We start from the raw sequence: 26125 nt of genomic DNA, 5'->3' as shown, positions 1-26125 counted from the left end.
ACTAAATAGATTTTCTAGTATTGCTGCTGCTTATCAGGAAGTTTGGGAGGTGTTAAGTCTTTCTGTTTGTTTAGAAACTCTAGACTCTAGCATAGGATGTAGAAGTCAATGTTCTAGGAATCCAGATTTCCACCCATAAAAGTGTTCTAGTGTAAAGGCCTGACTACTTTCTATAATGGCAATGCGACACTTGCTGTAAAGAAAAAATCATTATAATCAGTTCACAGTAAGACACCGAAGAACAGCCAGAGGCAAGAAAAATGCGTGGACCTCAAAAATAGGTTTAAGGAAGCTGAATCACAAAGCAGAATTCTGTATAACTTTTTCTCCTAGATTTTTCCCTTGTTAATACAAAAGATCTATGATGAAAAGAATCAGTCTCTCATTCAACTCCTCCCCTTCAACAGATATGCTCCCCAGGGATAATATATCTTAACTGTTTCAGTTTCTATGGGGTTTTGTGGCTATCTCCATAAGTATAAATAATAAGTTTGTTTTATTGTCCTGACTTACTAACTTTAGTTGGTATCTACTGACTGTCATCAATATAAAATGTGAGACGTTTATTTACCTTTCTCCCTCCTCCTCTCCTTCTCTTCTCAGTGTTGGATATTTATATTGTTATTTTTAGATTTGTATTGGTTAGCTGTTAACTATAAATAACATACAAAACACACCTTTTCATTACACTGACTTTCCACAAGAGCTCTTGAACAGACATTGTAACACAAGCACATTAACACGCAAACATATTTTCTTTGCTTCTCATTAAATTGATTCTAAAAGATGAAAATCAATAAACTCAACCATAATGACTATGTAAATTTGCTCTAATGTTATGCTAGAAATATCAAAGACACTCCACAGGTCCCATTACCTGACTCTGAATAACAGATGCATTTTGCCTAAGAGAATCAATTCAATAAACATTTATTTTGTACCTACCACACACCAGTTAGACAAAATATGATGGATAAAAATGTGAAAGAGAAATAAATGTGTTCTTGTACAAAGACAACTATGATGCAGGCAGAAAGTTATGAGGAGATCTGGAAAATAGTAAGTTGTAAATGCTGAATCATACAACTTTTAAAAACCTTTTAATTTATTGCAGCACTATTCAAAATAGCAAAGACTTGGAACCAACCCAAATGTCCATCACGATAGACTGGATTAAGAAAATGTAGCACATATACACCATGGAATACTATGCAGCCATAAAAAAGGATGAGTTCATGTCCTTTGTAGCGACATGGATGAAGCTAGAAACGATCATTCTGAGCAAACTATCGCAAGGACAGAAAACCAAACACCACATGTTCTCACTCATAGGTGGGAATTGAACAATGAGAACACTTGGATATAGGAAGGGAAATATCACACACCAGGACCTGTTGGTGGGGTAGGGGGCTGGGGGAGGGATAGCATTAGGAGAAATACCTAATGTAAATGACAAGTTAATGGATACAGCAAACCAATACAACACATGTATACGTATGTAAGAAACCTGCACGTTGTGCACATGTACCCTAGAAATTAAAGTATAATTTAAAAAGAAAAATTGGTTTATTAATTATTAGGATGCATTTAATCATGCAGCAAACATTTAAGTACCTATTATGTACCAGGTACTACATAGGACATTGTAGAAAAACTGGTGAACCAAAATGAACATGCTGCTCTGAACCTGTAAGGAAAAATATATTAAGATCATAATAGAAGTGGATGTGATTTAGTCTTGAGAGAATTAAGACAGACTTGAGAGTATGAAAATTGTGGTAAGATTTAAAGGAAATAAAAACCAAGCTATGTAGAGAGACAGGCAGAATGGAACGGAAGGTAGCTTTCTGGATGGAGTAAACAACATGCCTAAGCCCTTAGGATTGCCCACCAGGCAAATAGGAGAAAATCAGGTGACTGAAACCCAGAACACAAGGGAAAATGCAAATTGTTTGATGCCTTATAGGTGGAATATAAGTAGATACACAATTAAAACAGATATGATATATATATTTATGTGTGTGTGCATGTACTTTTAATTTTATATGCATGTAATACAACTTTTAAATGATACATTATCATACAAAGTAATTTTGATATATATTCCTATATATATTATACATTTAAAGAATGAAATTTTAATTTTTCCAGTTCTACGGATTGCTAAAATAATAAATCCTTTCTCTACCAGAATAATTGTATTAGCAAACCATAAGAATTTATATACCCCATGCATAAAGTTTAAGTCGCTCCTTCCAAAAGTTTTCAGCCATATGTCTACTGTAACTGGAAAGACAAAGGTGACTTTTGTAATGACCACATTGGTGAAATTACTCTCTGCTTTGCATTTCCTGCTGTTCTTTCTTAACCTCTCCCCTTTGTTTTTCAAAACACAGAATGCTCTTATAAACTTTATTGTTCTGTGAGACCCATTTCCTAGAAGAGTATCTTCTCAATGATACTTTTGACTTATTAACAAAATCAATTAAGTGGGTCAATTTTTAAAATATAATAGTACAGAAAAAACAGAGTGCATTATACATAACAATGGAAAGTGTTGTTTCTGAAACTTTTGTTTTAGCTACACACACACACACACACACACACACACACAAAATGGGTCAATAGAAAAAATGCATGTCTTATTCTCAGTCAAAAATATATGAGAAACGCTATTCTAGAAACTTCTAGGCTGTAGAAGTATTATTTACACCCATGGGAATATTTTGTTCCAATGTATGATTGAACATTTTTAGCATAGAAACATTTTCATCATCAAGCACAACAACTAAAATTTAGTAAATAACTACACAACTTGTAGAATTCAGACAGAATTGAGCCTTGTTAAGACAGAATTCTATAAAGGGTGCAACTTTGGTGATTGTACATACTCCAAACCTCTGATCTTGCCTAGAACAGGTAGGTAGCATTCACCAGATTTGGCAACTACCTGTAATAATTCTTAACATAGTTAGTTAACTTACCTATAGAACTACAAAAGTTAAATCTCATTCAATGATATGCCCTTTAACATTCATATTGATATACAATAAAATATAAAGAATATATGAAAGTTCTCATGTTAGAGTCCAATTATAACCCGCTAAGAAACTGTCAATAACTTCTAATGTATGTATAAAGGAAATTTCTGATTAATTTTCAGTATTCTTATCCACGTCCTACTTTGAAGAAGTTTCTCAAGTGATAAGACTTTAATCATTTGGTGAGTACTATTCCTTGACTTACTGCATTACCAGAGAAGGACCTTTCATGGACTAATGAGAATGTGCCATAAACCAAGGAATACAATTAAGTCTGTGCATGTGAAGTTGTTTTTTTTGTTTGTTTGTTTTGTTTAGTTTTTTTTTAAAAAAAAAAAAGGCCGGTCGCGGTGGCTCACGCCTGTAATCCCAGCGCTTTAGGAGGCTGAGGCGGGTGGATCACGAGGTCAGGAGATTGAGACCAGCCTGGCTAACACAGTGAAACCCCGTCTCTACTAAAAGAAAAAAATACAAAACAATTAACCGGGCGAGGTGGCGGGCGCCTCTAATTCCAGCTCCTCGGGAGGCTGAGGCAGGAGAATGGCGTGAACCTGGGAGGCGGAGCTTGCAGTGAGCCGAGATCGCGCCACTGCACTCCAGCCTGGGCGACAGAGCGAGACTCCGTCTCAAAAAATAAATAAATAAAATAAAATAAAGTCGGGGGGAGCATAAACATTGCTTCCTACCTCGAGACTTAACAATTATTGAAAATTAATAAAGGAGGAGAATTTTCGAGTAGTACAGAATTTCATTACAGGGAAACCATACTAGGTAAGAGGAATAAGAAGACTATTCAAGCTTTCTAAAGCAGTAAATTTTTTTCATAAAGTTCTATATGAGCAAACATTTAATTTGACCTACTTCTAGAATTGTTTTTTATTGAATGTGTGTACTTACGGTGCTTTAAAATTAGTATTCTTTTAGTAACAATAAGTTATTTAAATATTTCAGAATCTAAATCAGAAGACTGTAAGAGGAAAAATTACCAACTAAGAAGCAGGGTGAGCAGGTTTTGAAACCTCATAGTCATGCCTTTAGGAAGAAGCAGGGTAATTTAACTGGAAAGGAGGCTGGTTGAAGGGAGATCAATATGTCATTTTAGCTAGATCGCTTCCCTATTGTCCTTTGGGCGAATGCCAAAGAAGCTCTCTGCCAGGCTTGGGATAATGGGTCAAACCAGAAACATTGCTTTGTACCTGAAAGAGAAAATGAAGCTGGTACAGACAGTATGCTGAGACAGTCTGAGATTCTATTAGAGTGGCAGTCATGAATACGGTGAGATGCAATTTCTGTGGCTACGAGATAGTTTCACCATCACCAAGTCTCCCTAGATAACATCACTGATGCATTTATGATGAAACTTCTCATTTTCTGTTATGTTTTGACTCTTGGACCTTAAAGTAAATTAATCTTTTATCAGTTCCATACTTCATTGTGTGTCATGATTTGGAAGAGATAATAAAATACTGGCTGGTGCTGCCCCCAGAAAGGACCCTGAACCTGCCTTTATTTCAGGAAACTGTACTTAAGGGAATTGATTTACCTGCCAAGTCCACTATAAAGAAAGGAATTGTCTGGAAGCAAAGCAGAACCAGAAAATTAGGATTTGTTGTCTAAATGTAGACACCATCCTCAAAGACTGGGAGGTGGAAAAATAAGGTAATATTATCAAATTCAGAAAAGTAGGAATTAAAAATTACCATCAATGCATTCTTAAATTTTATTATTTTAAAACATTTTTTCATTGTTGATTTTGCCTTCCATTTCTAGGCACGAAACTTCACACTATGTAAAATTCCATAGATTCTCTGGAGAGAAAAATAGCATTTAAAAATAAGTCTCCTCAAGTTCACAGTTTATATTACTGGCAAGGGTGTATGTGTATGTGTGTGCATGTGTATAAGGATCAGGTACATCATTACCTAAAAATCATTTTTCTGTTTTTACTTTAAGTTCTGGGGTACATATCCTGAAAGTGCAGGTTTGTTACATAGTTATACATGTGCCATGGTGGTTTGCTGCACCTATCAATCCATCATCTAGGTTTTAAACCTCACATGCTTTAGCTATTTCCTAATGCTCTCCCTTTTCTTGCCCCACACACCCTGACAGGCCCAGGCATGTGATGTTCCCCTTTGTATGTCCATGTGTTCTCATTGTTCAACTCCCACCTATGAGAATATGCAGTGTTTGGTATTCTGTTCCTGTGTTAGTTTGCTGAAGATGGTGGTTTCTAGCTTCATCCATGTCCCTGAAACTACATAAACTCATTCTTTTTTATGACTGCATAGTATTCCATGTATATATGTGCCACATTTTCTTTATCGAATCTATCATTGATGGGCATTTGGGGTGGTTCCAAGTCTTTGCTATTGTAAATAGTGCTGCAATAAACATATGTGTGCATGTGTCTTTATAGTAGAATGATTTCTATTCATTTGGGTATATCCCCAGTAATTGAATTGCTGGGTCAAGTAGTAATTCTGCTTCTAGATCCTTGAGGAATTGCCACACTGTGTTCCACAATGGTTGAATTAATTTACACTCCCATCAACAGAGTAAAAGTGTTCCTATTTCTCCACATTCTCTCCAGCATCTGTTGTTTCCTGACTTTATAATGATAGCCATTCTAACTGGCATGAGATGGTATCTCATTGTGGTTTTGATTTGCATTTCTCTAATGACCAGTGATGATGAGCTTTTTTTCATAAGTTGGTTGGCTGCATAATTATGTATTCCTTTGAGAAGTGTCTGTTCATATCCTTTGCCAACTTGTTGATGGGGTTGTTTCTTGTAAATTTGTTTAAGTTTCTTGTAGATTCTGGATATTAGCCCTTTGTCCGATGGATAGATTGCAAAAATTTTCTCACGTTCTGTAGGTTGCGTGTTCACTCTGATGATAGTTTCTTCGGCTGTGCAGAAGCTCATTAGTTTAATTAGATCGCATTTGTCAATTATGGCTTTTGTTGCAATTGCTTTTAGTGTTTCAGTTATGAAGTCTTTGGCCATGCCTATGTCCTGAATGGAATTGCCTAGGTTTTCTTCTAGGGTTTTAATGGTTTTAGGTTTTCTATTTAAGTCTCTACTCCATCTTGAGTTAATTTCTGTATAAGGTGTAAAGAAGGGGTCCAGTTTTCATTTTCTCCATATGGCTAACCAGTTTTCCCAACACCATTTATCAAATAGGAAGTCCTTTCCCCATTGCTTGTTTTTGTCAGGTTTGTCAAATATCAGATGATTGTACATGTGTAGTGTTATTTCCGAGGCCTCTGTTCTGTTCCATTGGTCCATATATATGTCGTGGTACCAGTACTGTGCTGTTTTGGTTACTGTGGCCTTGTAGTACACTTTGAAATCAGGTAGCATGATGCCTCCAGCTTTATTCTTTTTGCTTAGGATTGTCTTGGCTATACGTGCTCTTTTTTGGTTCCATATGAAATTTAAAGTAGTTTTGCTCTAATCTGTGAAGAAAGTCAGTGGTAGCTTGATGGGAATAGCATTGAATCTATAAATTCCTTTGGGCATTATGGCCATTTTCATGATGTTGATTCTTTCTATCCATGAGCATGGAATGTTTTTCCATTTATTTGTGTCCTCTCTTATTTTCTTGAGCAGTGGTTTGTCGTTCTCCTTGAAGAGGGTCCTTCACATCCCTTGTAAGTTGTATTACTAGGTATTTTATTCTCTTTGCAGCAATTGTGAATGGGAGTTCACTCATGATTTGGCTCTCTGCTTCTCTACTATAGTTGTATAGGAATGCTTGTGATTTTTGCACATTGATTTTGTATCCTGAGATTTGCTGAAGTTGCTTGTCAGCTTACAGAGTTTTGGGTTTCAGACGATGGGATTTTCTAAATATACAATCATGTCATCTGCAAACAGAGGCAATTTGACTTCTTCTCCTATTTGAATACCCTTTATTTCTTTCTCTTTCTTGATTGCCCTGGCCAGAACTTCTAATACTATGTTAAATAGGAGTGGTGAGAGAGGGCATCCTTGTCTTGTGCCAGTTCTCCAAGGGACTGCTTCCAGTTTTTGCCCATTCAGTATGAATATTGGATATGGGTTTGTCATAAATAGCCCTCATTATTTGAAATATGTTCCATTAATAACTAGTATATTGAGAGTTTTTAGCATGAAGCAGTGTTGAATTTTAGCGGTGTTGAATTTCACCAATGGCCTTTTCTGCATCTATTGAGATAATCATGTGGTTTTTGTCATTTGTTCTGTTTATGTGATGGATTACATTTATTGATTTGTGTGTTGACCCAACCTTGTATCCCAGAAATGAAACCAACTTGATCGTGGTGGATAAGCTTTTTGATGTGCTGCTGGATTTAGCTTGCCAGTATTTTATGAAATTTTCTTTTGTTGTGTCTCTCGCAGATTTTGGAATCAGGATGATGCTGGCCTCATAAAATGAGTTAGGGAGGATTCCCTCTTTTTCTATTGTTTGGAATAGTTTCAGAAGGAATGGTACCAGCTCCTCTTTGTATGTCTTGTAGAATTTTGCTGTGAATCTGTCTGGTCCTGGGGATTTTTTGTTGGTAGGCTATTAATTACTGCCTTGATTTCAGAACTTGTTATTGGTCTATTCAGGGATTCAACTTCTTCCTGGTTTAGTCTTGGGAGGGTATATGTGTCCGGGAATGTATTCATTTCTTCTAGATTTTCTAGTTTATTTGCATAGAGATGTTTATAGTATTCTCTGATGGTAGTTTGTATTTCTGTGGAATCAGTGGTGATATCCCCTTTATAATTTTTTATTGTGTCAATTTGATTCTTCTCTTTTCTTATTAGCCTGACTAGCAGTCTATTTTGTTAATCTTTTCAAAAACCCAGCTCCTGAATTCATTGATTTTTTTGAAGGGTTTTTGTGTCTCTATCTCCTTCTGATCTGATCTTAGTTATTTCTTCTCTTCTGCTAGGTTTTGAATTTGTTTGCTCTTGTTTCTCTTGTTCTTTTAATTGTGATGTTAGGGTGTTGATTTTAGATCTTTTCTGCTTTCTGATGTGGGCATTTATTGCTATAAATTTCCCTCTCAAGAGTGCTTTAGCTGCGTCCCAGAGATTCTGGTATGTTGTCTCTTTGTTCTCATTGGTTTCAAAGAACTTCTGATTTCTGCCTTCATTTTGTTATTTACCCAGTAGTCATTCAGGAGCAGGTTGTTTAGTTTCCATGTAGTTATGCGGTTTTGAGTGAGTTTCTTAATCCTGAGTTCTAATTTGATTGCACTGTGGTCTGAGAGACTGTTTGTTATGATGTCCATTGTTTTGCATACGCTGAGGAGTGTTTTACTTCCAATCATGTGGTCGATTTTAGAATAAGTGCTATGTGGTGTTGAAAGAAATGTATATTCTGTTGATTCGGGGTAGAGAGTTCTGTAGATATTTATTAGGTGCACTTGGTCCGGAGCTGAGTTTAAGTCCTGAATATCCTTGTTAATTTTCTGTCTTATTGATCTAATATTAAAAGTGAGGTGTTAAAGTCTCTCACTATGATTATGTGGGTGTCTAATTCTCTTTGTAGGTCTCTAAGAACTTGGTTTATGAATCTGGGTGCTCCTGTACTGGGTGCATATACATTTAGAACAGTTAGCTCTTCTTGTTGCACTGATCCCTTTACAATGATGGGTCTTGACTCTTTATCCAATTTGTCAGTTCGTGTCTTTCAATTGGGGCATTTAGCCAATTTACATTTAAGGTTAACGTTATGTGTAAATTTGATTTTGTCATCATGATGCTATTTTTTTTTTTTTTTTTTTTTGGTTATTTTGTACATTAGTTGATGCAGTTTCTTCATAGTGTTGTTGGTCTTTATATTTTGGTGTGTTTTTGCAGTTGCTGGTACCGGTTTTTCCTTTCCATATTTGGTGCTTCCTTCAGGAGCTCTTGTAAGGCAGGCCTGGTGGTGCCCAAATCCCTCAGCATTTGCTCGTCTGTAAAGGATTTTATTTATCCTTCACTTATGAAGCTTAGTTTGGCTGGATATGAAATTCCGGGTTGAGAATTCTTTTCTTTAATAATGTTGAATATTGGCCCCCCACTCTTTTCTGGCTTGTGGGGTTTTGCAGAGAGATCCACTGTTACTCTGATGGGCTTTCCTTTGTGAGTTACCTGACTTTCTCTCTGGCTGTCCTAAACATTTTTTCCTTTGTTTCAACCTTTGAGAATCTGATGATTATGTATCTTGGGGTTGCTCTTCTTGAGGAGTATCTAGTGGTGTTCTCTGTATTTCCTGAATTTGAATGTTGCCCTGTTTTGCTAGGTTGGGGAAGTTTTCCTGGATAATATCCTGAAGTGTGTTTTTTAACTTGGTTCCATTCTCCGTCACTTTCAGGTACACCAGTCAGTCGTAGGTTTGGTCTTTTCACATAGTCCCATATTTCTTGGCTTTGTTTGTTCCTTTTTATTCCTTTTTTATCTAATCTTGTCTTAATTTATTTCATTATTTCATTATGCCTTATTTCATTATTTCATTAAGTTGATCTTCAATCACTGATATCCTTTCTTCCACTTGATCGATTCGGCTATTAATACTTGTGTTTGCTTCACGAAGTTCTCGTGCTGTGTTTTTCAGCTCCATCCAGGTCAGTTGTGTTCTTCTCTAAACTGGTTATTCTAGTTTGCAGTTCCTGTAACCTTTTATCAAGGTTCTTAGCTTCCTTGCATTGAGTTGGAAAATGCTTCTTTAGCTCAGAGGAGTTTGTTATTACCCCCCTTCTGAAGCCTACTTTTGTCAATTCATCAAACTCATTCTCTGTCCAGTTTTGTACCCTTCCTGGAGAGGAGTTTTGATCATTTGGAGGAGAAGAGGCATTCTGGTTTTTGGAATTTTTAGCATTTTTGCACTTTTTTAAACTCATGTTTGTGGATTTACTTACCTTTGATCTTTGAGACTGATGACCTTTGGATGGGGTTTCTGTTGGGGGACGGGGTTCATTTTTGTTGATATTGATGTTATTGCCTTCTGTTTGTTCATTTTTCTTCTAACAGTCAGGCTCCTCCTCTGCCGGTCTGCTGCAGTTTGCTGGAGGTCCACTCCAGATCCTATTTGCCTGGATATCACCAGCAAACGCTGCAGAACAGCAAAGATTGCTGCCTGCTCCTTCCTGTGGAAGTTTTGTCCCAGAGGGGCACCGGCCTGATTCCAGCTGGAGCTCTTCTGTATGAAGTGTCTGTCAACCCCTATTGGGAGGTCTCTCCCAATCAGGAGGCACAAGAGTCAGGGACCCACTTGAGGAGGCAGTCTGTCCCTTAGCAGAGCTCAAGTGCTGTTCTGGGAGAATCCTCCTTATCAGGATCCACTGCTTTCTTCAGAACTGGCAGACAGGAACATTTAAATCTGATGAAGCTGCACCCACAGCCACCCCTACCCCCAGCTGCTCTGTCACAGGAAGATGGGAGTTTTATCTATAAGCCCCCAACCGGAACTGCTGCCTTTGTTTCAGAGATGCCCTGCCCAGTGAAGAGGAATCTAGAGAGGTAGTCTGACCACAGCTGCTTTGCCTCATTGTGTTGAGTTCCACCCAGTCAGAACTTTCAGGCCTTTTTCATGCTGTCAGGCAGAAAACTGCCTATTCAAGCCTCAGTAATGGCAGACGCCCCTCCCCCCGCCAAGCTCAATCATCCCAGGTTGGCTTCAGACTGCTGTGCTGGCAGTGAGAATTTCAAGCCAGTGGATCTTAGTTTGCTGGGCTCTGTGGGAGTGAGACCCCCTGAGGGAGACCACTTAGCTCCCTGGCTTCAGTCCCCTTTCCAGGGGAGTGAATGGTTCTGTCCCACTGGGGTTCCAGGTACCAGTGGGGCACAAAAATAAAACTCCTGCAGCTAGCTAGGTATCTGCCCAAACAACTGCCCAGTTTTGTACTTGAAACCCAGGGTCCTGGTGGCATAGGCGCACAAGGAATCTCCCAGTCTGCAGATTGCAAAAACCATGGGAAAAGCATAGTATCTGGGCTGGATAGCACAGTCCCTCATGGCTTCCCTTGGCTGGGAAAGGGAGGTCCCCTGTTCCTTACACTTCCTGACTGAAGCGATGCCTCACCCTGCTTCTGCTCACCCTCCTTGGGCTGCACCCACCGCCTAACCAATCCCAGTGAGATGAACAGGGTACCTCACTTGGAAATGCAGAAATCACCTGCCTTCTGCACAGCACCTTTGACTTTGGAGCATACCTTTAAATCCAAAACTTTTAGCCTTAGCATTTTAGTGATTATCCTACTGTTCAAATTTATTTCCACCCACTGACCCCCAAAAAATATTTCCTCTATATTGAGAAAGTTTTCCAAATATATATATTTTGATTGATAGTTAAGGATTTTACCTCTATTTAGACATATATTAGGAGAAAGGATACTATGAAAGAGAATTGGAAAACTAGGGAAATACTTGGGCAAATCTGTGCACCTTAAACTGGAAACATTCAACCCCATCGACCTATCCATATGTAAAATTTTTGTGCAGTCAGTTACCTTCAGAAATACACTTATTATGGGATCATCTTTTAATTTATTTTTAACATTTAAATCTGCCAAACATCATGACTGTTGCTGAATGCAATTTCAAAATAGCCTTTTGTAACCAAAAATAAATAAATCAAGAATGATAAATTACTAAGTAATAAAAAGGGTTACTTCTCCTTGGGTAAGTTGTATTGAGGACAATGTTGGTTGCATCCATTTTCCCTTTCCTAATTTAATCTGTTCAGGTATCCACTCTTAGACTACATCACTGGTGAACTTCAAGGGAAATTGATCATACTAATCATTTCAAAGGTGGCTGTGACTTGCCCAAGGTAATCCAGTTTCTTGCTATAACTGGTTCAGGAAACCAGGCCTTAGCTGATCTGCCCATAGCATTCTTTTGATTGCAGGTTATTAATTAAATGATTAGGCCAGTGAGATGTGAAGATTAATTTACTGGACAACATAGAAGTAAAGTTTCCCTGTCAAGAGAAAGTCAAAAGAGATAGGCTCTGTATGTAGTTGTTTATGGATGTCAGGTCCAGTACTACTGCAACCATCTTGTGAAAAGACAGAGATGAAATCAACACAAAAAGAATGAAATTATCAAGAATATCTGAGCCAATCAGACCAAGTTCTAGTTAAACCAAGCCTTACTACCACCATATTTAGGAATATTTTCAGGTTTTTGTGGGCCTGTTTGAGTTGGATTTTATATTACTTAAAATATTCTAACTAATACAATAAATAGAATTATCTTCCATAATTAAGACAATTATAAAACAGCATATTTCACTTTTTGCTTTTATGCTAGGAAATTAGAGTCATACTTAAAATTCAACCACAAAAATTACATATCCTTCCACGGCCTGCATTTTTAGTCCAGTTTTGTCACCTATGTTTCTCTTGGTTCTTGTCATGATTATTTGTATTCACATGTATCAACTTAAAAAAAAAAAATTTATTGCAAACCACCACAGATTACAGAGTAAATTGAGGCATAAACTAACAAAGTAAAAAAATGAATTAACAAAAAAAAGTGGAACTTTCTCAGAAGGTCCATGGCACAAACACAAGCAAGAAAAATTGAAGAAATGATTAAACATATTTTATAAAGCAGAAATGTTTTATTACAGAAAGTGTTGTTCTGTTCATTTTCCAGATAAATGGAACTCATTGTTATATCTTTATATAATCAACCAGAAGAAACAAGAATTGTTTTTATATGATTTTTAATGATTTAAATAGAATTCAAATTGCAAAATAACAGAATTGATAGCCTAAGAATTATTGCAAAGTGCTTCATGTCATGCAGCTCATTTTATTTTTTCTGACTCAGGCCATTTCACTTCACTAATCGAATTAATTTGTACTAAAATATGTCACTCCTGTTGCATTAAATTTTACATTAAAATCATTTGCCTGCCAAAGGATATTTTTCTCTAGAATTGGGTTTATCCAATGAATGCATATTGCCTATTACACATTTTCACCATTTTGATGAACATTTGATTACTTTCCATAAGTATCTATAGGACGGATATCATAGTGTATTTCACACCTAAAAATACATATCAAATATTCAATGAGAGTACTACAAACAAAAGTTTAATACATATGTATATGTACTTTTTTAAGAGATATATATACTTTTATATTTTATATGTAAGCTTGATGGAAAAGGAATCAACCCTGATTGGTTTTACTTCTCCTTCTTTATGCTGTAAATCAAAATTGTATTTCTTTAGGAGCCAAACCATAAAAAGCAAGACATACTGTCAACCAGACAGGCAGGAAATGCTTGCTAATCTTTGTTAGTAAGGGCTAGTAATTATAATTTCTTTAAAAAAAAGTGGAAAAAATCTTTGATGCTGTTTTGGCATATGAATGGTTTACAAATCACAGAATGATTGAGTTGATTTTGGAAATGACAGAAAAGTGTGTTGAAGAATGAAAGAAAACAAGCTCTCCCTGCCCCACTGAGGGTACAAACTTCCACCATCAGAGCTTCCTTCTTCAATGCATATTGCTTTCATCACTAAGACTCTTGGGATGATCACTTCAATTTTCAGTTCTGTTAGAACCATGAAAAGAAGTCTCGGTAAGGGAAGAAAACAGTAATGAGGAACTGGACAGCAAAATGGAAACACCATAAGCTTCGCCTGTTTCCTACTTTAGCCCAGGCCAGCTGAGAAGTGTACACACACAGGTCACTGCAGACTTCTTCAGCCAGTCTATCAAGTCATCCACATGTGCTGAAGTCTTAACAACTAGACAGACCTCAGAGTTTCTGGGCAACCTTATGACCTTCCTGTCACTGCTCTATTTGTACGGCTCATTGTAAATCATATCATTGTTATGTGGTTGTATGAAATCACTTATAAAACTGAATCTATGAAAATTTTCTTTTGTAACATTTCTGAAATATGACAATTATAAATACAAAATTAAATACAAGCACTATTAAAATCTGCAACCCTTATCAAAATATATCTAGAAATAATTTTCATTTAGTGACAGCCATATATTTGCATATTACATGACGGCACATGAACTGACCCATAAACTGGGTAGAACTACAAGACAAACTTAGATTTGTTGCCACTTATCAATCAATCAAATACTTATGTAAGAACCTTTGCAGTTCTGGGCACTTCTGGTTCTATGTATTCCCACCCCCACTTCTTATTACCAGGATGCTCTTTGGTAGCTTCATATATATGAGGAAGCCTTACACAGGCATTGGTGAATAAGGCTGTTGCTGCGAGGTACTAAACTAATGTGAGTCTGAGTGTGAGCAAATCACACACACACACACACGTGATGTCTTCTGAGCAGGCAGAAAAGCAAAGCTCTCTTTAAACAGATTACTTTTTACACTTTAATGACTTTAACAAAGCAACTAATGCAATAATCTAGAGGCAGGGCAATGTTCAGAATCTGAGACTTCCTTAGACCCTAAGCCTCAAAGCAGGTGCCTTTATGGAAACAAAAAAGAATGCAAGAGAAGCTCTTTCTTATATGCCCTTATGCCTCAAGCAGAATTCCCGCACTCTCATTTCCTGAAGGACCACAGACCTCTCTGGCCTCAGAATGAGTTATTCTGAATTAGTTTGTGGTTTGTAGATTGCGGATAACTTTTTAATTATTATAGTACTTACATATGGCAGTCATTCAACAATTTTTGGTGTTAAATTCATTGCAATAGTTACTCATTATTCAATAAAATAAATAAGATTTCAAATAGATAATACCTTTAAAATTCCAGCAGAGCAGATAAGATGCTAGATATTCGTATCTAAGCAGACACAAAAACCAGTCAAAATTATAAGCCATTTCTACAGGAAAACCAAACTTGTTTCCAAAAGGGCATGCCAGGAACACATTTAAGCCTCTCAGAGGTAAAAATTACCAAAAGGTTCTGCTACCAAGGAATGTGCTAACTTTATCTGCATATGATAAAGCAGTGGTCTCCAACTCATTTCCCCTGATTTGTGCCCTGGGAGATTACTGGTCAAAGTCTCCTTTATGAGCCTAAAGCCCACTGATATTACCATACATTTAACAATTTTTTTTGCCAGAAAAAAATATAGAAATATTAGACAATGGCTATTATCATAATCAAGTAAGTCTCACCAAAAGATCAAAGAAAAATTGCACCAGATGGAATTAAACAGGCAAGACTTTATTCAAGACTATTGCAATAGGGGAGAGAGATTGAACTCAGCTCTGCTCAAACAAAGCTGGAGAGTTTTTAAGTACTGATATGAGCTAGAGGAAAAGTACTGGAGAACATTAACAGGGAAGTTGGCCAATGTGATTAGAACATCTATACTTGCTAAAGGGTACGTATTGAAGTTATGTTCCTAACTTCCCTTAAGGACTGTGAGATAGGGGTTCTAACTTTCCTAGTGCTTACATTCCAAAGGAATGACTCCCAGATTCTTAAGAAAGACATTCCTGGGTTGTAGAAGATTTACATCTCAGAAGGACAGAGAAAGAATTTACAATTACAAGTTTTCTAAAGTAAATTATCTAAAGAAAAAAAAAAAAAGGGAGGTTGGGGGGATTATAGCCAGGAAGAAAATTGTCTACAGTTTAGTCAAGCTGAGGAAAGTGTTAAGGCTGTTTTGGTTAGGAAGAAAACACACATACACACACACACACACACACACATATCAATATGCAATAATTACAAAGTTTGTGTGATAAATCTTTGCCCAAAACCAACTGGCTATTCATTGCTATTAATCCTCCTTAAATGAAGTGATGAGGTTCTAATTTGGTGTTAGCACATAAAAGTTATCTGATCCAGAAAAGGTTATCAAACGTCTGAACATTGCTGGAGCCAACACCACTCAGTTGTGGGTAAATAGAGCTGTATCCACTTCCCAAAAAGTTAGGAGGTCTAGAATGGCTCAGATGTACAAATTTTAAAAGATATCACAAGTAAAGATTAATAAGTCTCTTGGTCTTTGGGACACTAAAATATCTGTATTCTTTTGTTTAAGTATTGAAAAATCAAAGGTTTGGTCTAGAGAAAGGAGTCAGCCCTGATTCTAGCAAGAGCCTTAAAAAGTCATTTCTTATAGTTTTGAACTTGAGAACAACATTGCCTCCTGAGAAAATAGGGGTTTACAATTCAGTCTCCCCCACTGTTCATACGACAATGCTGTCATATAAATCAAACATTTATAAATCAAGAACTGCCTACAGAGGTCAAGATTAAGAGATGGTTTTTATCCTTTGGTTTTTAAAGGATATCGACATTTGTATAACATTTTGAATTAACATAATTAGAGAAATGGAGAATAGATTAGTGGCTCCCAGGAGTTAGGGATGGATGGAGAGGGCAAGCAACATTATAAGGGGCAGCATAAGGGATTCCTATGGTGATGGTGCAATTAAGTAGCTTAATTGTGGTGGTAGTCACACCATAATTGTAGCTTGTATCACACAAAGCTACAGATTTGATGAAATTGCATAGATTACTGAACATCCCTCCCCCACCCCAACCTCCCTTTTCTTAGAGAATTTACTTTAGAAAACTTGTAATTGTAAATTCTTTCTTTCCCTGTCCTTTTAGGATGTCAATCTCCTACAACCCAGGAATGTCTTTTTCAAGGATCTTGGAAGCCATCCCTTTGAAATATAATCACTAGGAAAGCTAGAACCCCTATCTCATAACCTCTAAGGGAAGGTAGGAATGTAACATCAATAAACTCAGTGAACACACACACACACACACACACATATGTATGTATGTATGTATGTATAACCGGCAGAATCTGAATAACCTCTATGTTTTGTATCCATGTTACTTCCCCGGATTTGACATTATATTAAAGTTACACAAGATGTCCACATTGCAGAGAATGGGTGAAAGGCACATGGGACCTCACTATACATTTATTTGCAATTTCCTGTGAATTTATTATTATTGCACAGTAAAAAGTTTAAAAAATATATGGACAAATTGCAGTGACTCCAGAGGGTGACCAAAATGGTAAGGAACAGGAGATATTTCATGTTAAAACAGAAAGCAGGAAGAGGGGGCACTAAAGACCTTATAATTGTTGAAAGAACTGCATCTGAGATTAAATTTATTCTGGAAGGCAGGTAGAGGTTCAAGAGAGGCAGATTTCAGCTCAATGCAAGGGAAGGTTTTCTAACACTTGAGGCTTTCTGAAATGAAATGAAGCCTCAAAACATAGTAAACTTAATTTCACTGAAAACGTTCAATCAAACTTGGATGACTAATTTTCAAAAACATTGCTAGAGTAATTTCAGAATAGGATAGGAAGATGGATTTTCTAAAGTGTCTTGCCAAAAAAAAATCCCCACAGTTATTATATCTTCTTCTCTGGCTGTAAGTATTACTATATACAGACTCAACCCACCGTATACTTACCAACCCAGACTCCAGTTGTAAAAAATCAGAATAACTATAATGCACCAAATGCCACTTTGCTGCATTATCCAGAGAATTTTCAAAGGGTGACACACTTATGTTACAGTGAGTGGAAAACATTTAGCAAAGTGTTTTCTAAAATAGAGCTGTTCGCTCAAAACAGGAAGCATGATGGAATTCAGAAAAAGAAATAATATTGTTGTGCCACAATGTACAACTGCTAACATGTACAAATTTGAACTAGATTTTCAAAATCTAAATATATACAGAAAAAAATTACCCAAGGTGTTGGAAAACCATTTCCTAGTTCAAAATATATCATGCCCAAGTTTGTTTTAAAATTGTTTATTTAAAATTACAGACACAATGTGTTAAATGTAGAGTAGAATCAAAAAATGTTTAAGACAGAACGGACCATTGGATCCATCTTGTTGAACTGAAGGGCAAGTTACCTAATTCCAGACAGAATTTCCAGGCCAGTGCTTTTTCTACTACACCTTGCTCAATCTAAATTAAATACCTCTTACAGCAGTTATGCTGCAAAAAACATAGAGAAAGACAAACCACACCTCTGTCAGTAGCCAGAACAGCTAGAAATATGAATGAACTCAGACCAAAAAAAAAAAAAAAAAAAAACACTCTAATGGAATGATCAGCCATCCCTGAATGTTGTTTTTAAAGTTACAATGATTGAAAAATGTTCATGTTTTTAGTTAATCTGGGTTTTGGTTTTTGTTTTTAAAGGACACAAAGATCAGAAGGAGGAACTGTTTCTACTTTAGGCTCTAGCATGAGGGTCACCCTTGCTATAAAGCCCAAATATAACTATCTGAGGGACAAAAAGAACCACCCAATCTAGATAACTATGCTGTGGTGGGGAATGGGCAAAAAAAGCAAGCAGTCATAAAATTAGCACTGAGAAAAGGGACAAAAATAGAAGAGCTGCAAGTTCCATGAGTTCTGAGCAGTGGGCTCCTAATCTGAGAGTGTACTACCAATAGATTTAGTTTTATAGCATCAATAAACTGTTATTGCAAGTGAAATTCATAGATTTAAGTATTGATTTCTTTCAGTCTTCTCTAGAAATATATAGCTTTCTTGAAACAGTATTTATATAAGTTACATTCTAATGGCTGTTTAGTTTACCCATATATTCATCTTATGCCCACACTGGAGTCACTTTAACGCATCTATCCATTAATTCATTTATTGAACATATATTTATACCATACTTGTTACATGGCCAGTACTCTCCTAGACACTAGAAATACAAATATCAAGAAGAAAATGCCTTAACCACCTACCCCAATGAAGGATCTTTCTTACGATGTCCCTGAAAGATAGTCTCTGTTTGACTAGATGCAGTGACAGGAAACTGAGTAATTACCTAGGCATACAATTTTACTTTTGGACTGATGTAATTTGTTCAAAAAATCCTCAGAAATAATACCACACATCTACAGCCATCTGATCTTTGACAAACCTGAGAGAAACAAGAAATGGGGAAAGGATTCCCTATTTAATAAATGGTGCTGGGAAAACTGGCTAGCCATAAGTAGAAAGCTGAAACTGGATCCTTTCCTTACTCCTTATACGAAAATTAATTCAAGATGGATTAGAGACTTAAATGTTAGACCTAATACCATAAAAATCCTAGAGGAAAACCTAGGTAGTACCATTCAGGACATAGGCATGGGCAAAGACTTCATGTCTAAAACACCAAAAGCAACGGCAGCAAAAGCCAAAATTGACAAATGAGATCTCATCAAACTAAAGAGCTTCTGCACAGCAAAAGAAACTACCATCAGAGTGAGCAGGCAACCTACAGAATGGGAGAAAATTTTTGCAATCTACTCATCTGACAAAGGGCTAATATCCAGAACCTACAAAGAACTCAAACAAATTTACAAGAAAAAAACAAACAACCCCATCCAAAAGTGGGCAAAGGATATGAACAGACATTTCTCAAAAGAAGACATTCATACAGCCAACAGACACATGAAAAAATGCTCATCATCACTGGCCATCAGAGAAATGCAAATCAAAACCACAATGAGATACCATCTCACACCAGTTAGAATGGCGATCATTAAAAAGTCAGGAAACAACAGGTGCTGGAGAGGATGTGGAGAAATAGGAACACTTTTACACTGTTGGTGGGAGTGTAAACTAGTTCAACCATTATGGAAAACAGTATGGCGATTCCTCAAGGATCTAGAACTAGATGTACCATATGACCCAGCCATCCCATTACTGGGTATATACCCAAAGGATTATAAATTATGCTGCTATAAGGACACATGCACACGTATGTTTATTGCAGCACTATTCACAATAGCAAAGACTTGGAATCAACCCAAATGTCCATCAGTGACAGATTGGATTAAGAAAATGTGGCACATATACACCATGGAATACTATGCAGCCATAAAAAAGGATGAGTTTGTGTCCTTTGTAGGGACATGGATGCAGCTGGAAACCATCATTCTTAGCAAACTATCACAAGAACAGAAAACCAAACACCGCATGTTCTCACTCGTAGGTGGGAACTGAACAATGAGATCACTTGGACTCGGGAAGGGGAACATCACACACCGGGGCCTATCATGGGGAGGGGGGAGGGGGGAGGGACTGCATTGGGAGTTATACCTAATGTAAATGACGAGTTGATGGGTGCAGCACACCAACATGGCACAAGTATACATATGTAGCAAACCTGCACGTTGTGCACATGTACCCTACAACTTGAAGTTTAATAATAATAAATAAATTTAAAAAAAAAAATTCATTTAAGGTAGTATGAATTATTTTAAAATATTCAAGCAAAAGTAATGTCATATCTCAGAAATCAGAAAAATCAAATAAAACAAATTCACCAAAATTGGCAGGAAAGTCACTGTCAGTCATTCCATGGAAAACACACACACACACCCCAAACATCTGTACATAAATGATACATAATTTGCATACATACACGCACATATACACACACAAAGACATAACTTATTTTGAAATGAAAATCAGACATAATCCCTCAGTCATGCTACCTTTTCTCCTCCACTATCTGCCCATTGCAACAGCTCTATATGGGTTCAGGTATTTATTATTCCACCAAGAGTTGGCAACTCAATTGACCATGGTAGATTCTCCCCGAGACCCCAACACTTGACATAAAGTCATTCCCTGCCTCTCACCAGCCACAAACTCAAAGTTCTGACATCCTAAAGCTGATAGAGGCTCCAGAAACCAAGTTTACCAGACAATACACTACCCTATCTTTTTCAGTGTGCCTGCAGGTCAACCCTTCAAGTCTAAGCACACAGTCTATATCCCTTCTCTTCTTGGACAATTGACTCCATTTGCTTCCCAGAGCTTTGACTTGTTAATTTTTCCTTCAGAGGAAGAAAAACTTAACATAGCAACACCTGAGCACTGAACAACTACTGAGTATAAAATAAGATTCACTCAAATTTGAAGTTAAAAGACCCTCAGGAAATGACAACCAGAAAATGAAAGAAAGTTAAGTGATTTTGCTCAAGATCAATGTAAAATTATTAAAAATGCTAATACATATACTGAGAAAACAGATATCAGGAAAGAAAGTATGTCAATACAGAAGATTAAAATAATAAAAAAAGATGTTTAAAGGATAAAAAGGGAAGATGGCCAACTTGACGCAGCCAGGAGGAATATCTCCTGCCAAGGGACCAGAACATCTGGAAGACTGGCACGCTCATGCAGATATTCAGAGGGAAGGCATTGAATGTGGACAGAGCGAAGACACAGATGCTGGGCTGAAGGGGGAGAAAGCTGGGAATCCTCTACGGGGCTACCATGCACCAGGACTTAACCTCCCAACCCAATGTAGGATCTTTCTTACAACGTCCTAGCCTAGGAACTAGTGTTCCTAGCCCCCAACAACTCCTGCAGAAAGGGTGAATTTTACAGGCAAGGAGCAACCCACTCACCTGCCATGGGCCTCTGTAATTCTGGCAGGAGGAGATCCCTCTACCACTATGGACACTTGAGTTGGCAGGGAGAGCTGCTTAGAGATGTGGTAGTGGCAGAACTCCCAGTGTGGAGCCGAGCGTGTTTGGTGCAGAAGCATCTTTAGTGGTGCAATCAGGGACACCCATGCCCTTAGGATGACTTGCTCCCATAGGAAGCTTTAGCCCTAGGGGAACTGTCAGATCTGAATTCTGCAGGGCAGTCGTGCCCATGAGATTGGGCAGGTCTGACCTGATAACCCCTCAGTCTGCTGGCCTCTCCCGGGGCCCCAGCCTGGCTACAACTGCTTGCAGTGCATCCCTCAGGTACTTCCTAAGGGCTGTTGTCATAGCTCCTGAGCTGGTGGACAGCACCTAACCTCCAGAGTACTCCAGCAGAGCAGACCTGCAGACTAACACCAGAACGCCTACACCCTCCTCCAACTGCAACCTCCCCCTTGCTGCTTTGCTTGCATGCACTCACCCACAGCCACCACCTATATTTCTTTGCCAGAGCATGTGTAAACAGGTGAACCTTCCCCTCCCTTCCCTGACAGCACGCACAGTTCTGCACCCACCAGTGACCTACCCTGTGCTAACATGGCCAGCAGCGGAAACACACACACTGTTTCCAGTGGGGCTCCCATCTCCCAGCCATGCTTCCACTGCCTCTGCTGCAAATGCCCACACAGAAGCCAGCACCGTGGCATCCATTAGCACCCTGCCACAGTCAACAAGTGTGCTCCTTGCCGCATGGCTGCTGCTGCTGCTGGCACATGAGAAGGAGGACGGATCCTTCAAAGAGACTTAAAATTCCAAACAAGCATAGCAGGAGACTTCAACACTCCACTGACAGTATTATCCAATCATCCAAACAAAATTAACAAAGATGCCCAAGACCTGGACTCAACACTGGACCAAATAGACCTGATAGACATCTATAAAACTCTCCACCCAAAAACAACAGAATATACATTATTCTTATCATCACATGGCAGACTAAAATCAGCCACACAATCTGACAGAAAATAATCCTCAGCAAATGTGAAAGAATCAAAATTATACCAACCACTCTCTCAAACCATAGCTCTATAAAAGTAGAATTCAAGCCTAAGAAAAGCATAAAAACCACATAATTACACGGAAATTAAACAACCTGCTTCTGAATGACTTTTTGGTAAATAATGAAATAAAGGCAGAAATCAAGAAGTTCTTTGAAAGGAATGAGAATAAAGATATGACATATCAGAATCTCTGGGACACAGCTAATGCTGTGTCAAAAGGGAAATTTATAGCACTAAACACCCACATCAAAAAGTAAGAAAGATCTCAATTTGACAACATAAAATCACAGCCGGGAGAACTAGAGAACCAAGAGCAAATGAACCCTAATGCTGGCAGAAGACAAGAAATAACCAAAATCAGAACTGTCCTGAAGGAGCCTGGACAAACACAAGATAAATTCAAAAGATCAACAAATTCAGGAGCTGCCTTTTTGAAAAAAAAAAAAATAAGATTGATAGACCGTTATCTAGACTAATAAAAAAGAAAAAAGAGAAGATCCAAATAAAGACAATTAGAAATGACAAAGGGGATATTATCACTGACCCCACAGAAATACAAAAATCCATCAGCAACTACTATGAATACTTCTATGCACACAAACTAGAAAATCTAGAAGAAATGGACAAATACCTGGACACATACACCCTCCCACACCTGAATCAGGAAGAAACTGAATACCTGCACAGACCAATAATAAGCTCTGAAATTGAATAAGTAATGAAGAGCCAACCAACAAAAAAGCACAGGACCAGATGGATTCACAGCTGAATTGTACCAGATGTACAAAGAAGAGATGGTACCATTCTTACTGAAACTATTCCAAAAAGTTGAAGAGAAAGGATACCTCCTCATTCTATGAGGCTAGCATCATCCTGATACCAAAACCTGGCAGAAATACAACAAAAAAAGAAAACTTCAGGCCAGTATCCTTGATGAACATCAATGCAAAATTTTTCAGCAAACTACTGACACTCTGAACCCAACAACACATCAAAAGTTGACCCATCACGATCAAGTAGGATTTATCCCTGGGGTGCAAGATTGGTTCAACATATGCAAATCAATAAACATGATTCATCACATAAACAGAACCAAAGACCAAAACCACCTGATCATCTCAATAGATGCAGAAAAGGCTTTTGATAAAATTCAATACCCTTTCATCTTAAAAACTCTCAATAAACTAGGTATTGAAGGGACATACCTCAAAATATTAAGAGCTATCTATGACAAACTCACAGCCAACATCATACTGAATGGACAAAAGCTGGAAGCATTCCCCATGAAAGCTGGCACAACACAAGGATGCCCTTTCTCATCACTCCTATTCAAGATAGTTGGAAGTCCTGGCCAGAGCAATCAGGCAAGAGAAAAAAAAAAAAAAAAAAAGGCATCCAAATAGAAAGAGAAGAAGTCAAACAATCCCTGTTTGCAGATCACATTATTTTATATCTAGAAAACCCCATAGTCTCAGCCCAAAAGCTCTGTAAGCTGATAAACAACTTCAGCAAAATCAAAGATATAAAATCAAAATACAAAATTCACTAGCATTGCTATATACCAACAACAGTCAATCCAAGAGCCAAATCAGGAACGTAATCCCATTCACAATAGCTATGAAAAGAATAAGATATTTAGTAATACAGTTAACCAGGGAGGTGAAAGATCTCTAAAATGGGAATTACAAAACACTGCTCAAAGAAATCAGAGATGACACAGATAAATGGGAAAGTATTCTGTGCTCATGGATAAGAAGAATCAATATCATTAAAATGGCCATACTGCCCTAAGCAACTTACAGATATAATGTTATTCCTCTCAAACTACCAATGACATTCTTCACAGAATTAAAAAAAAAAAAAAAAAAAAAACCAGCCTGGATAGCCACAGCAATCCCAAGCAAAAAGAACAAAACTGGAGACATCATGCTACCCAACTTCAAAGTTTATTACGTGGCTGCAGTAACCAACCTGCATGATACTGATATAAAAACAGATACATAGACCAATAGAACAGAATATAGAGCCCTGAAGTAAGATCACGCAATTACAACCATCGCAACCAACTAAAGAACTTTGACAAAGCTGACAAAAACGAGCAATGAAGAAAAGACTTCCTATTCAATAAACGGCACTGAGATAACTGGCTAGCCATATGCAGAAGACTCAAACTGGACCCCTTCCTTACACCACATACAAAAATGAACTCAAAATGGACTAATGATTTCAATGTTAAAAACAAAAACTATAAAAATTCTGAAAGATAACCTAGGTAATACCATTCTGAACGTGGGAACTGGCAACAAAAGCAACTGCAATAAAAGCAAAAATTGAAAAAAAAAAGAGATCTAAATAAACTAAAATCTTCTGCACAGCAAAAAAAAAAAAAAAATTTTTTTAACTATAAACAGAATAAACTGCCTATAGAAATGAAGATTTTTTCAAACTATGCATCTGACAAAGGTCTAATATCCAGCATTTATAAGGAACTTAAACAAGTTTACATGCAAAAAAAAAAAGAAACAAAAATCAAAAAGTAGACAAACGACATGAAGAGACACTGTTCAAAAGAAGACATACATGTGGCCAACAAGCATATGAAAAAGGCTCAATATCAGTGACCACTAGAGAAATGTAAATCAAAACAGCAATGAGATGCCATCTCCCATCAATCAGAATTACTATTACTAAAAAATCAAAAAATAACAGATTCTGGCAAGGTTGCATAGAAAAAGGAACACTTATACACTATTGGTGGGAGTGTAAATTAGTTCAGCCATTTTAGAAAGCAGTGTGGTGATTCCTCAGAGAGCTAAAAGCAGAACTATCATTTGACCCAGCAATCCCATTATTGGGTATATACCCAAAGGAATATAAATCATTCTACCATAAAGACACATGCACACATATGTTCATTGAAGCACTATTCACAACAGTGAAGAAATGGAATCAACCTAAATGCCCATTATGGTAGACTAAAGAAAACGTAGTACATATACACCATGGAATACTATGTAGCTATTAAAAAGGATGAATTCTTGTCCTTTGCAGGAACATGGATGGAGATGGAGGTCATCACCTTAGCAAACTAACACAGTAACAGAAAACCAAATACTGCATGTTCTCACTGATAAGTGGGAGCTAAATGATGAGAACGCATGGACACAAAGAAGGGAACAACAGAAACTAAGGCCTTCCTAAGGGTGAAGGTGGAAGGAAGTAGAGGAGCAGAAAAAATAACTATTGGGTACTAGGCTTAATACCAGGGCAACAAAATAATCTGTACAACAAACCCTGTGACACAAATTTACCTATATGACAAAGGTGCGCTTGTACTCATGAACCTAAAATAAAATTTTTTACAAAAAGGAAAACTTGGATTTCAAAGAAAGTTCTGGCTACTTCTTTGAAAGAAGGAAGGGGAAAATGTTTCATTCATTCAAGGATGAACACAGAATTCGTAGAACAAGACACAGTTAATATTTCCATCAGTGGTTCTGCATAATAAATTTGTAACTGGTCATCAGATACATTTGTCTTGAGATGAAATCTCTCATTCTGTAAGTTCTTCCAAGCAGTCCTAATCAAACCTCTTGTCAAGTCTAGCATCAAAGGAAAGAAGTCATGCTATTTTAAGGCAGCTCTCAGGTCTACCAAA

The sequence above is a fragment of the Chlorocebus sabaeus genome, chromosome 10, assembly GCF_047675955.1.
Source record: "Chlorocebus sabaeus isolate Y175 chromosome 10, mChlSab1.0.hap1, whole genome shotgun sequence".
Classification (NCBI taxonomy): Eukaryota; Metazoa; Chordata; class Mammalia; order Primates; family Cercopithecidae; genus Chlorocebus; species Chlorocebus sabaeus.
This window is presented reverse-complemented; position numbering follows the sequence as displayed.